Genomic DNA, 11,872 nt, shown 5'->3' on the forward strand with positions numbered 1-11,872 from the left:
TGTTGCTGATAATGTAAAATAGTATAGTCACTTTGGAAACACCAGTTTTACAAATAAGAAGTAAAATATTATTATATGACTCTGGAATTATATATCTATATGTCTACCCAAAAGAAATGAAAACACGTGTCCATAAAAGACTTATAGACATAAGGACATGACAACATTCTTAATAATAGCCATAAACTGGGATCAATCAAAATGTCAGTAGGCATTTTGAAAAACACCGTGCGCACGCGTGCACGCACACACACACACACACACACACACATACATCTAATTTAAAATAATTTCCAATGAATTTCATAAATTCTGATTCATGGCAACTTTCCATTAGGTTTCACAGGGAAAAACTCTTTCTAGGAAGAGAATGTCCATCTTTCTCCCTTAGAGAAGCTGGTGAATTTGAACCACCAACTTTTTTTTAGTAGCCCAATATGTAATGCAATAGCCACCAGGACTTTTAAGAATATCTAAGTAGTTTGAACCAAATGAAGTTGCCTTTGGTCTATTGTATTAGCAATTTATAAAGCAAGAACAAAGCTTAATATATGTATATGTGATTCCTCAAATTTGATGAACATAACATATCCTATGTTTTGCCCCTAGCCCAAAGAGCCATTACTATCATAATCTTATGTGATTTTTCTCCATACTGTTGAATTCTAAAAAGGAAGTTATTACATTCTAGATAAAGTAAAACTAACTAAAAATAAAAGAACAAATATTGTATGACTACTGTTATAAAAATAGAATGGTTACAGGGCCGGAGGGAGGGGTACAGGGAGAACAAGAAAACAATGGACAGAAAATTCCTGTATAGGAATAGTTGAAAGGAAGGTCAATCTGAAATGAATAGATGATCAGACTTCATCCTTTCTCCAGGTTCATAGAGTTTCCGTAGGCAAGCCATTTCGGAAATGGAGACCACTCCTGCTTCCAAGCTTGTTTTAATCGGGGAGCTTCACCAAACATTGTCCATTATGGGTGACCATTATTGAATTTGACACATCGGTGTCACAGTGTTTAGCATCACAGCAACCACGAGTTAGCTCTGTACAGCAAGTGGACAGGCCAGGCCTATGCAACCTAGAAGAATGTTTGGCCAAAACCAATTAAAAACAGGCCTGAGGGGCTTTGGTCCTTGAGCCCTACCAAATATAAGAATCAAAGCATGGTTCAAACTCCTTGAGCTCCTTCATTCCAAATCCCTTCATAGTCATGCATTCTCATTGGCTCTCACCACTCAAAAACGCCCATCTGGAAATGCCCACTGCTTTTTCAATCTCCTCTTATTCTGATGCCACCTGTTTCTTCATAGAGTCTTAATTCTTTAATGATTTTTTTAATGATTTAATTGAATACACATGAAGGAAGGATACATATATAAACAGAAAACGAACAAAGGCCTGAAGCCTTTCTATAACTATCATCATTTCACCAAGTTTTTAGACTTTCCATAGGCATGTAGTTTAACAAGTGGATGCCAGGGCTGATTCCAAACTTAAATCAATCTGGGAACTCCACCAAAAACTTCTCATGATGGGTAGCCAATTATGGTGTTTGACACACCTATGGCCCAGTTGTCAGTCATCACAGCAACTCTATGTTAGTGCAGTGGAGCAAATAGAGCAGAAATAGAAAAAAAAAAACAAAAACAAACCACACAATCCACACAGATCCTTAGCCAAAACAAAAGCACCATTGTACAGAGTCCACAACTTCACCTAACTCCAAAATTGATACAAGAGCTAGGCTTTATATGTTGCTGATATTGTTATTACGTGTCATCGAGTGGTGACACTATAAACAAAAGACCCTAATCCTGTCTTATAAAAACTGTCCTCTTTCTAAGTTCATAGGCTTTCCACAGGCAAGGTTAGGAAGTGGATGCCACTTCTGCTTCCAAGCCTGTATCAATCTGTGAGCTCTACCAGACATTATCAAACATGTGTAACCATTACGGCAATTGACGCACCACTGGCATGCCCTTTAGTATCACAGGAATCCTAAGTTACACAAGTACAGCAAAATGACAGAAAAGTTCTGTACCACACAGGAAATGTTCATTTGAAATACAATTAAATCAGGCCCAAGGGCCCAAATACTTTAAAAAGAAGCCTTAGCTTTCACCCCAGTCTCTCATTGGCTCCAAGGAGAGGCTCCCAGCCCACTCTCACAACTGATCAGGAATCCAGAGACATCTTCCATGGAGCATGAGAACTCAGGGTTTGCTTAGATACTGTAATAATTCAGTTGCATAATTCAATGATAATTAATATCTATTAATGATTGTCTAAAAAACCAATATGATTTGTAAAATTTCGCTCAATACACTTTTTAAAAAATTTCATTAATAAAAGAAAAGTAAGTCAAATAGTGTTTTTTTAAAAAATCAATAGTAGAGACTATCCAATAGAATGCACTTTATATTTTTGTTATGAACCATAAGTTTGGATTTTAATGATTTGATGACCACCAAATAATACATTAAATATAGTCTGGAAAGTCTCATCATTTTATCTTCCTGGTCATTAACTACTGAATAATTAACACTCTATTCACACATTTCTCTTTCAGTATCACTAGTGTAGATAAGAAGATCTTATGCCTGTCTGTCAAAATTACTTTAGAGATGAAACTATGAACCTTCATATTAGATATCTGTGATTAATGACCTGGTAATTACAGTATGTTATAACTTTCTACTGGCATATGAAGTACTATGATGGCCTGTCAACAACATGCCAAGCATTAAGAGAAATATATTATTTGTATTTTTATTCTTGAAGTTCTTGTCCTAAGCTTTTTTTTTACAAAGGCAAAACTGGTGTGCCCAAGTTTATTGAAAATATTACAGCACAGCAAACAGACTCAAACAGCTCCACATGGTGTTTTGAAATTCATCCCAACTGTTCTCCTAACCTATTTAAAGGTAGAACTTGCATAATAAAAGTAGTGCTACTGACTTTGATTTTAAATTATAGATATAATGACAGGGTAAAATCAAAGGGCAGAGGTCCAGGGTATAACTTTTAGTGAAACGTTTTTCAAGTCTGTTCAAACTATTGCCCACTGGATAGGCCTCCATTGCGAAGCTTTCACTTAGTAGATGAGCACAAACTGTATAAGCCACTCAGGGACCTTTAGCCACAAGGCAGTTGGACAAAAAAGATATTTTGGCAAAATTGTCAGTGGGATGCTTCTTGGCTATTAGCAAGAGATACCTTGGAAGACAGATGTGGCAATCTACTTTCAAATGGTTACAGCTTTGAAATCCCTGTGGAGTAGTCCTACATTGTACATATGGAATCACCATGAGCCAAAAACAACTCATCAATCACCAATAGCTATAGGAAGGATTGTAAGAATTTACTGTTAAAACATCTTGGGATTAACACTATACATATCCAATTTTAGGGATGAATAAGCTTGATAAATAAAGAAAGATAAGGAAAGATACTGTGTCGGGTTTTTAAAAATCCTTTTCCTCATGGAAAACACTACCAGCAATGTTGTTGTTGTTAAGTGTGGTCAAGTTGAGTACAACTCAAAAGTGACCCTATAAACAAAAGACCTGAACCCTGCTCTATAACTATCATTGTTTCTTTATGCTCATAGAGTTTACAGAGGCATGTAGTTTAGGAAGTAGACGCCACTCCTGCTTCCAAATATGAATCAATTGGGAGCTCCACCAAACACTGTTCATGATGGGTAATCATTATGGCATTTGACACACCTATGGCATAGCATTGAGCATCACAGCAACCCCAAGTTAGTTCAGTACAGCAAAAACTGCTGTGTCACTTAGAAGAATGTTCATCCTAAAATCAATTAAGACTAGGACTGAGGGCTTAGGGCTGCAGCTCCAAAACCAAAAACAACCAAACATTCCATGCCCAACCATCATCAAGACGCGAAAAACCAGCTTCCAGAACCAAACCACTTCACAGGAGCCTCCAAGCTGTAGACATAGTCCAGCACTGTTGTTGTTAAGTGTCATCGAGTCATAAGGGACTCATAGGGACCCTATGAATGAAAGCCCTCAACCCTTTTGTGACTTTCAGCCTTTCTCCAGGTTCATAGGGTTTCCAGAGGCTAGCTATTATGGAAGTGGATGCCACTCCTGCTTCCAAGCACTACCACTTTTTAAATACAGATATGCCTACCAGCAATATCTATATATCTATATATCTATATCTATATCTATCTATCTATCTATCTATCTATCTATCTATCTATCTATCTATCTAAAAAGTCTTCCAGACAAGTAATGTGACAGCCATGAATGTAGGAAAATTAGAAATTGTTAAGAAAGAAATGGAACGCATAAACAGTGACATATTAGGCATTGGGGAGATGAGATGGACTGGCAGGGGCATGTTGAGTTAGATGACCATATGATATATTACTCTGGAGATGAAAAGACAAGGAAAAATGGGGTTGCCTTTATAGTAAAAAAAGTAATTTCTAGATCCATCTTGAAGTACAACATCGTGAGTGACAGGATTATACATGTATGCTTACAAGGAAGTCCAGTGAATACCACTATCATTCAGATATATGCACCAACAACCAGAGCCAAAGAAGAGGAAATAGATGATTTCTACCAACGTTTACAGTCAGAGATAGATCGAACATGCAATCAAGATGCATTGATAATAATGGGTAACTGGAATGCAAGAGTTGGGAACAGTGAAGAAGAATCAGTAGTCGGAAAACATGGGCTTGGTGATAGGAAGGAAGCTGGAGATAGAATAATTGAATTTTGTAAAATCAATGACTTATTCATTGCAAATACATTTTAGTAGTAGTAGTCAGAACAGAGTAGGGTAACGCTGCATGGTTCAAAATTGGGAATGGTGTGCGCCAGGGATGCATCCTCTCTCCTTACCTTTTCAACCTGTATGCAGAGCAGATTATTTGAGAGGCTGGGCTCTATGAGGAGAATTGTGGCATCAGGATTGGTGGAAGATCTATTAACAATCTGCGTTATGCAGATGACACAACCCTGCTTGCTGAAACTGAGGAGGACCTCATGCACTTGCTGCGAAGGGTCAAGGCCTGCAGTCTTCAGTATGGACTGAGGCTCAATGTCAAGAAGACAAAGATTCTCGCCACTGGACCAATTAGCAGCATCAGGATGGATGACGAAGAGATTGAGAGTGTTCACAGCTTCAATTTGCTCAGCTCCACAGTCAACACTCTTGGTACCAGCAGTCAGGAAATGTGTATCACGATGGGAAAGTCTGCTGTTAGGGACCTCTCAAAGGTACTCAGGAGCAACAGTGTCTCTCTGGAGACTAAGGTGCGCCTGATACAGGCCACGGTATTTGCAATCGCTTGTTATGCATCAGAGAGTTGGACTATGACTAGGGAGGACAGAAGGAGAGTGGATGCTTTTGAGCTGTGGTGCTGGAGAAGGGTACTGAATGTACCATGGACTGCCAAGGAAACAAACAGATTCATCTTGGAGAGGATTAAACCAAGCTACTCCTTGGAGGCAAGGATTCTGGGGCTTCGTCTGACATACTTTCGACATGTTGCCGGGAGGGACGGGTCCTTGGAGAGGGACATCATGCTTGGGAGGGTGGAGGGACAGCGCAGGAGGGGAAGACCCTCTATGAGATGGATTGATTCGGTGACTGGGGTAATCGGGATGGGTGTGTCAGAGGCGGTGCGGTTGGCGCAGGATAGAGCAGGGTTTAGGGCTGTAGTGCATAGGGTCGCTATGAGTCGGAAACGACTCTAGGGCACATAACAACAACAACAACAACAACAACAACAACAACAACAAGTTGTGGACATACCATGAACTGCGAAAAAAATCCAAATATGTCTTGGAGGAAGTGCTGCCACAATGCTCCTTAGAGGCCAGACTGGTGAAACTTTGTCTCACATACTTGGGACAAGTTGTTAGAAGGGCCTAGTCCTCAGAAAAAAAGACATCATTCTGGGAAAGTTAGAAGGTCAACAGAGGAGAGGAGGGAGATTCACAATGGCATGGATTGACACAGTAACTGTACAATGAGTTCAATCATGGTAAGATGGTGAGGATACTGGAAGATAGGGCAAGACTCAAATCAATTGTTCATAGGTTCACTATGAGTCGTAATCACTTTGATGGCACCTAACATCAACAACAACATATATATGTATACATACTAATTAAGTTAACATAATAAGATTATGTTAATAGTTTCTATATTTAACTTCAAATAATGTATTAATATAATTAAGTTAATATAAATAATTTTTAACAGTGATTTATCTATACAGCCCCTTGCTCTCAAGTACATTCAGATTTTTGGTGACCTTCAGAGCTGTAGAGAGTACTGCCTCATCTTTCTCCATCAGAGTAGCTTGTGAATTCAAACAGCTAACATCTTGGTTAAGAGGACAACATTTAACACACTGCACCACCAGACTTTATGTGTATAGTTGTTGTTATCATACTGTCAAGTGACCTGTGACTCATAGCGATCATAGGTACAATAACTCTGAACCCTGCCCTATCCTGAGCCAATCTCATCATCTCCAACAGACCTAATCAATCCCATTTCTCCACTCACTGAGTCAATTCATCTCATCCTGAGTCTTCCCCTCTGTGTTGTTCTTCCACCCTTCCAAGTATGATGTCTTTCTCCAAGGACTGGTCCCTCCTGGTCATGTGTCAAAAGTATGTGAGACAGAGCTTCAAAATCCTTGCCTCTATGGAGCAGCCTGGTTTCATCCTCTCTAGGTCAAACCTGTTTGTTTTCCTGACAGTCCATGGTATGTTCAACATGCTTCGCCAGTATCACAATTCAAAGGCACCAATTCTTCTATCATCCTTAGTCATTGTCCAGCTCTCCTATGCATAGCAAGAAATTGCAAAGACCATGGTCTATATCAGGCACACTTTAGTCTCCAGGATGACACTGGTGCTCTTTAGCATTCTGGAGAGGTCCCTGAAATCAAACTTTCTCAATGAAATTCATCTTTTGATTCCCTGACAACTAGTGCCAAGAGTCTTGATTGTGGAACCAAACAAGATAAAGTTATTAACAATCTCAGTCACTTCTCCAGCTATTATGATGGCCCGGTGGTGAAAATCGTTGTGTTTTGTTTTGTTTTTTATGTTGAGCTTCAATCCATATTAAATACTACACCCCTTGACCTTCTGCAGCAAACTTCTCATGTCCAGCTCAGTTTCAGCAAGCAAGGTTGTGTCATCTGCATAACTTAGGTTGTTGATGAAACTTCCTCCAATTCTGATGCCACACTACTCCTCCTAAAGCCCAGCTTCTCGAATAATCTGTTCCACATATAAACTGAAAAGGTATGGAGACAGAGTGCATTCCTTTCCTGATTTTGAACCATGCAGTATTTCCTTGTTCTGTCTGATGACTGCCTCCTGGTCCAAGTACAGATTTTGCATGAGTACAATCAAGTGTTCTAGGATTCCCATTCTTAATATGGTTAGCCACAATTTGTTGTGTTCTACATAGTCAAATGCCTTTTTATAGTCAATGTAGCACTGATAGACATTCTTCTGGTACTCGTTGCTTTCAGCCAATATCCATCTGACATTCGCAATAATATTTTTAGTGCCACAGCCTCTTCTAAATCCAGATTGTGTTTCTCGTAGTTCTCTGTTAATGTACTGTTGCAATAATTTTTGGAAAATCTTCAGTAGGATTTTGCTTATGTGTGATATCAATGAAATTGTTCAATAATTCCCACACTCTCTTGGATCAGCTCTTTGGGGATAGGAATAAATATGACTCTCTTCCAGTCATTTGGCCAGGTAGTTGTCCTCCAGATTTCTTGGCTCAACCTGGTAAGCACATCAAGGGCAGCATCTGTTTGCTAAAATATGTCAATTGGGATGCCGTCAAATCCTGAGTCCCTTTTTTGCCAATTCTTTCAAAGCATCTTGAACTTCCTCCTTCATCATCATTGTCTCTTGATCATACATTGTTTCATAAACGTCTGTGTCAGCCATCTATTTTTGGTACAGTGCTTCTGTATACTCCTTCCATTCTCTTTTGATGCTTCCTGGACCATTTAATATTCTGCACAAAGGATCCTTAAGTATTGCAACTCAAAGCTTGAATTTTTTTCTTCAATTCCTTCAGCTTAAGAGAAGTCAAGTGAGTTTGACGCTTTCAATTGTCTGACTCCGGCTCTTTGCACATATCGTTATAATACTTTGCCTTGTCTTCTCATGCTGCCCTTTGATATGCTTTGTTCAGCTCTTTAACGTATTTATTTCTTCCATTTACTTTAGGTACTCAGTCTTCTAGTACAATATTCAGAGTCTCTTATGACATCTATCTTGGTCTTTTCTTCTTCCTCTGTCTTTGTAATGACCTTCTGCATTCTTCCAGGATGATATTCTTGATATCCTCCCATAGCTCGTTCAGTCTTTGTTCATTAGTGTTCCGGAGATTGTTTTGAAATTCAGGTGGGATAGACTTAAGGATGGAGATATAGCGATATAGATAGAGAGATATTTGTATCTATGTATATACACATATGTATAATGTTTTATGTTTTTAATATCATATTCCTTTGCAATGCACTTCCTAACACATTAGAACACATTTTGGCAGTCACTGTATTAATCCATTTGGTCCAAGGTCTTCCTCTCCTTCACTTTTCCTTCCTCAACTTTCCAAGCATCATGTCCCTTCCCAAGGAATAACCCCTCCTAGCAACACGTCCAAAGTATATGAGGAGAAGCTTCCAAAGAGCACCCTGGCAGGTATCGGTCAGTCTGGTTGTTGTTGTATACCCTATAGTCGAAACCAACGCATAGCTGACCCTCTGGCAGGTTTTCAGAGATAGTTAATCTCTTGCTTAGAGATTGCCCATCTTTCTCCTGTGAAGTATCTGGTGGCCTTGAACAAGGTGCCTTCAGGATTGCAGCACAGCTACCATATACATATATTGTTGATTGCCTTCAAGTTGAGTACTACTCATAGCAACCCTATGAACAAAAGTCCTGAAGCTCCTCTACAACCATTGACATTTATCGATGTTAATAGTGTTTCTGGAGGCATGTTATTTAGAAAGTGGATGTCATTCCTGCTTCCAAACTTGTCATAGTATATTATTGGTTTTATGTACCATTGAGTCACCAGTGATGTGCAGTGACCCTATGTACAGCAGCTCTGAACCTTTCCCTGTCCTGAGCCAGTCTCACTAACTCCGACACACCAAACCCCATTGCCCACTTACTGTATCAGTCCATCTTATCCTGGGTCTCCCCCTCCTGTGCTATCCATCCACCCTTCCGAGCATGATGTCCTTCTCCAAGGATCGATCTCTCATATACATATATATGTTATATATCATTATAAATATATATAATCCTTAAGTATAATTTTTATAAACATGACACATTCAGGGAATTATGAATTCCCAAAATATTTAGGTACATAATATACATGCAGATATATGTGTGTATATATAAAGAGTTGCAGCAGTTTATCAACAGGAATCTAGAGAAATTCAGGTATGAAACAAAGAATGTCATTACTGATAGCAGATGGAACTGAGTTGAAAGCAGAGAATACCAGGAAGGTGGTGATCTATATTTTACTGAATATGCAAAAACTTTGAACTCTCTGGATCACAAGAAATTATGAATAACATTTCATACCTCTCTAGTAAATTTGTGATACACTTTGGAGCACTCAGGCTCTTGAGGAAATGGTCAGAAATCTTATTAAGTGAGGAATGCATTTTCAGTTTAATTTCCTCATGTTCATCTCTTATTAGTCAGTTACCACTATGAATCGCACTTATCTCTCATCTTTTATGTTTAAAAGTTATAGTTTTTTTTTCTAAGTGGCTATCAAGTTAATTAAAGTAGATTAATTTGAAATTAAGGCTCTAAATATATCCTCTAAGATTCTTCAAAATGACATTCACTTTTAAATAAAATTCAAGCACAAAATAATGAATTTTAAATAGTCTACTGAAATGCTAAAACTTTTAATTCATTTAAAAAATATTGGTTTCTATTCAATTGGGTGTCTCTCTGGAGACTAAGATGTGCCTGATACAGGCCATGGTCTTTGCAATCACTTGTTATGCATCAGAGAGTTGGACTATGACTAGGGAGTATAGAAGGAGAATTGATGCCTTTGAGCTGTGGTGCTGGAGAAGAGTATTGAATGTACCATGGACTGCCAAGAAAACAAACAGATTCATCCTAGAGAGGATTAAACCAAGCTACTCCTTGGAGGCAAGGATTCTGGGGCTTCATCTGACATACTTTGGACATGTTGTAAGGAGAGACAGGTCCTTGGAGAGGGACATCATGCTTGGGAGGGTGGAGAGACAGCGCAGGAGGGGAAGACCCTCTATGAGGTGGATTGATTCAGTGACTGGGGTAATTGGGATGGGTGTGTCAGAGGCAATGAGATTGGCATAGGATAGATCACGGTTTAGGGCTGTTGTACATAGGGTCGCTATGAGTCACAAATGACTCGACGGCATATAACAACAATTCAATTGGTATATGGAATATGTTCAAACTACAGAAAAGGCTTTTAAAAGTCAAGGGAAATAAAACAATAAAATTACATAAAATTCACTCACCTCACTATTATAAAATAGGACTGACATGAAGGGTTAAGGAAAGAATAGGAAAAGAGTGAATAGATAATGATCATTGCATTTGACTAGATGAAAGGGAAAACTGTCCAAAAGAGATATATGATTGCACATATATGATATATGTATGACAACAATCTGGAACTAGAGGTACAGTGAAAAGGGTATTGGGGGAGGGGAAGGAAGAGAGAGGGAAGAAAATGAGTAACAGTGTGTGTGTGTATTTCACTCACTCATGGATAGCAAGTTCTGAACTGATTCACAGATGGTGCTCCAAGGCTAAAAAGTGCACACCAGAATATTGCCCCTTCAACATGTCATAAAATTCAGTAAATTAAGAATTATATATACATCCATTTAAGTTGAATGGAAATCTATAAACAGGGCAATGCATTTCCATAAGTTGTATCTTATTCTGCCTGATATTTAATGCAAGGAATATAAATTAATTCCTCTTCCAAAAACATACTTCATACACATACAGCACAAAGGGTCTAGTGTGTTGAGTTACTGACCAAAAGGTCAGTAGTTGAAATCCACCAGGTACTCTAAGACAGAAAGAGAGGCAGCGTCTGCCCATAATGATTTAAAGCCTCTGAAACATACTAAGTAGACAACTACAAAGGTTGAAGGAGATATGCTTGGTGTAAGAGTTTCTTCCAGAAACTCATCTTTAAAAGATGAGGGGAACTGAGAATGCCACATGAATATGTAGAACAAAGAGCATATGCATTAAAGTCTTAAGAACAGCCTTCTTTACTTTTTTTTTTAAAAAAAATAACAAAACACAACAGCCTTCTTTCTCTGACAAGCTGTTTGAAAGTACAAAAGGTGAAGCAGAGCGATGCAGGGTGCAAGCAGAGCGACGCAGTAAGTCTTATTTGCTGAGGACTGGTGACTTGGCAGCTTAATATCTGGGAACAGACTGCAACCCCTAACTCCCAGCGCTGCCCGAGCCCTGCACCCCCAATCCCTGCCACAGCACGGTGTCCAGGAACACCACCCCACCACCATCCCGCGCCCCCACACTTTTGGCACACCCTGGTGGCCTTGCCACAACCCTGCACCCCCGGGCGGTGCTCCAGAGCCACTAGAGACTCCTTCACGCAACACAACAACAGCCGTGGACAATACAATTCTGAGTCAGCACACAAAGGCACACCATGGAGACAACCACCATCTGAAGCCACCAATCAAGCTGCTGTGGGACTGATCTGACACGAGAAAGGCTGGTAGGATCCTAATTGGGTTTTCTTGGGCAGCG

Source organism: Elephantulus edwardii, unplaced genomic scaffold, assembly GCF_000299155.1.
Source record: "Elephantulus edwardii isolate Elephantulus edwardi_28Jun2011 unplaced genomic scaffold, EleEdw1.0 scaffold00016, whole genome shotgun sequence".
NCBI lineage: Eukaryota > Metazoa > Chordata > Mammalia > Macroscelidea > Macroscelididae > Elephantulus > Elephantulus edwardii.